This window comes from Austrofundulus limnaeus, unplaced genomic scaffold (genome assembly GCF_001266775.1).
Source record: "Austrofundulus limnaeus strain Quisiro unplaced genomic scaffold, Austrofundulus_limnaeus-1.0 Scaffold82, whole genome shotgun sequence".
In the NCBI taxonomy this organism is placed as follows: Eukaryota; Metazoa; Chordata; class Actinopteri; order Cyprinodontiformes; family Rivulidae; genus Austrofundulus; species Austrofundulus limnaeus.
The window spans coordinates 1730145-1733425 of NW_013952484.1; the positions used below are offsets into that span (position 1 = coordinate 1730145).

General features: G+C 37.3%; 1 non-coding gene across 1 annotated transcript; it reads right to left on the reverse strand.

Moving 5' to 3' along the window:
- Positions 1 to 2117: 2117 nt before the first annotated feature.
- Positions 2118 to 2200, reverse strand: trnal-uaa (transfer RNA leucine (anticodon UAA)). The gene has a single exon. It is a non-coding gene; the product is annotated as a tRNA-Leu (tRNA).
- Between the last annotated feature and the right edge of the window lie 1081 nt (positions 2201 to 3281).

Genomic DNA, 3281 nt, shown 5'->3' on the forward strand with positions numbered 1-3281 from the left:
TTATTATTATTGCTGTACATAACAGTACTAAACAGACTTATAATTTATTCTAATTGTAGAAAATAACTAGTAAATATGATCCGACCCACCAAATGACAAATATAARCAACAAAGACTTAATTGAGTTTATTTAGTAATGTGCGCACATATGATACATACACTAAAAAATGCTTGGATGGGGCAATAAAGTGTAAACACTTATTTCCATTCTAGTCCAATWTAGGGCTGCCACAAAYGAYTATTTTTATAATCGATTAATCACCGATTATTATWTTTTTCGATTAGTCGACTAATCAGATCATACGTTAACTGAATATAAAACATACATCTTATATAACCATTGTCAGATTTTAGCTATATGCTAACTAAAAATAATTGCTGTGGAAGGCAAGTTCTGCTCTGCAGATATTGCACAGGTTTCTCTTTCATTTTCTTCAAAAGATCCCACACTTTTCAGCTCCATTGCCAGGTAGCCATGATACCAGAGCCTGTCTGTATGTCTTGTGACGTCCACGGCCTACCCCAGTTACCACTACTGTGCATGTGTGTCAAGGACAGAAAGGCAGATGTGGCAGTGGAAGGTGTCAAAGCAGTTCGGAGAGAAAAACAAAGTAAAAAAACAACAACAAAAAAAAGAAAACAATTAATCGATTATTAGATTAGTCGATTATTTTAATAATCGATTAGTCGTCGACTAATCGTGGCAGCCCTAGTCCAATATAATAGGGAGGAAAAGGGGAAGTACTTGAAAAGTGTGGTTCTTGAGAAGCAACTCACTGCTTATCATATTGTTGGGACCTCCAGGCCACAAGAGCCCCCGGTTCACTATCCTGCCATGTTTACATGCTTGTGTTTGTGCAAATGAGAAAAATCCTGAGTGTGTGGATGTTTAAAGAAGGTAAGGATACTGTAGGTAGTAATTATCATTACTATACATCCAACCACTAACTCCTGTATCAGGTTTCACATTATAATCACTGTCGTCGGCCTGAAAAGCAACAACTCCTGAAACAGTCAGAAATTGGCTAATGGACTGGGGCCCACTGGAAACAGTTTCTGGGTCTCTGGAGATGCCGAGACGTCGATTTCTCGTCGTAAACACTCGTCCATCTGCCTCTCGCTTCTCAGTTGTCACGACTCCTTTGTTGAAGCTTCCTCAGCCGGCCCAAAGGGGAAGCTCAAATTCTACAACCGGTGCCGTCTCGGGCCTCCRACACCTATCAGGTGACAACATATTTGTTCTTTGGTGAGACCAGGAAGACAAGTGTGAACGCTCGCTGACAAGATCAGACACATTTTCAAAGATCAAACAAGAAAATTTGGGYTAATCAAGGCCATTTCGAGATACAGCTGCCTACTCTAATTTGTCACAAACTCRTGATACATTTTGGTTATTGCTTTTGAAATCACGGTATTGTGGACTGAAAATAGATTGAGCCATTTTTAAAAAGCACCTTTTGGATCTGTATAAATACACCGTAACTAACTGTTGCAACTACTTTGGAATTATTCCTGCGGTAGATTCAGATTCCTATGTGTTGATAGGTAAAATAATAATAATAAAAGAAAAAAAGACATTGCCCCAGTCAGTGTAATTACAGGTGTTTGTGTGTGGTGTGCTTAAGGCGCYCTCTTGTGGTCGTTGTGTGCACCTACTCCCAAAATACTAGTTTGTGTTTTATTTTTTAATACTAAATGCAGAATAATGTAACTGATGTTCAAATTATCAGCATACCATGTTTTGGCAAATGTAGCAGATTTTAATAGGTTGCATCAAGCATAGTTACTAAATATATTTAATTCAGGGAACAAGTCGATTTGCAGCAATTCGAAAATGCAGCTTCATATAAATGTTATCATAACATTATTATTTTTATCAATCTTGCTCAGTAAACAACATCACATATTTTGCTGTAAAATATACAGCAAAATATGTGTTACCACATTAATCTAAAACAAAAACAAAAGTGTTCAATTTAAATAAAAGAAGCACTTGTTAGAAAATTAAGTAACAAGACTCTTTAGGTAATCCTTTGACTAAAGTCTAGATTTCCGGATTTAACTTTGAAGGATTCGTTTGCCTGTGAAAGGTGTATTAAACATTCTAGCTAAAAAGCTACCAGGAGTGGGGTTCGAACCCACGCGGACATATGTCCATTGGATCTTAAGTCCAACGCCTTAACCACTCGGCCATCCTGGTATATACACTATAAAYGTCACAATATCCGGTCTAAAAAACGGGGAAACAAGCGATGTCTGTGAAGCTTTTTACATTTTTATTTACCACATGTTAAAAGAAAAATCTCATAATCATTACTTATGTATGTATAGCATTAGCAGCTAGCAGCAAACTCACCAGACTAGCAATCTCGCTAGTCGATAACTTCGTAAAAAAAAAAAAAAAACGGCACAATTTTTAACTACCGCGTTGATAAATCCACTGCTAAATAACACGGTTTCTCAAAACACTCGCCACAATATTTGCATTATACTTGAAAATAACGCTGTCTATTGACGTTAGCATGTGCTAACTGTTAGCAGAAGTTCTAGCTTTACTAAGCGTTTACAACGGAGTACTAATATAGCCACGAAAACCGCTACAAATAGACGGGAAACGCAAACAAACAAAAAAAATGCAAGCAAAAGCTATCACGGGGTCATTAGTGAGCGTGCCCAGTCACAAACAACAAGTGAACGCTCGGAGGTTATAAACTAAATACGGCTATTTTCTATTTCTGCCTACACATGACTCATATTACCTGGTCAAGCCARTCTAATCACACAAACCTTATGGGGCAGTACTTCGGCTTTGCGCTCTTTCTACAAAGTTTCACCAACAGATTGCGCATAAATCACGAGGCTGAAAATTGTAGTAATAAAGTAAATATACTTGAGTTTGAGAATTTGTATTCGAATAGCATTTTTATTGAAAACTGTTTAGTTTTACTCCACTACATCATACTTTTTACTCCACTGCATTTCAAGCAGAGGTGCCCAAGGTGTGGCCCACGGGCCAAAATTGACCCACCGAGCCATTTGATTTGGCCCACCAGCAGTTGTCCTGGTTACTACATTGTAATCATGTTGAAGTGTATCTTAACCCAGTGTTTCCTAAAGTTGGGGTCGGGACCCAAAGTGGGTTCCTGAAACATCAAGGTGGGGTCCTGAAAAGATTTTTTGAATTAATTAATTTTTAATTATTAATTTTTGCCTTAGTTGTTACAAAGGAGTGAGGTTAGTGTATTTAAAATGGATAAATGTAGTATAAAAAATATTGTTAC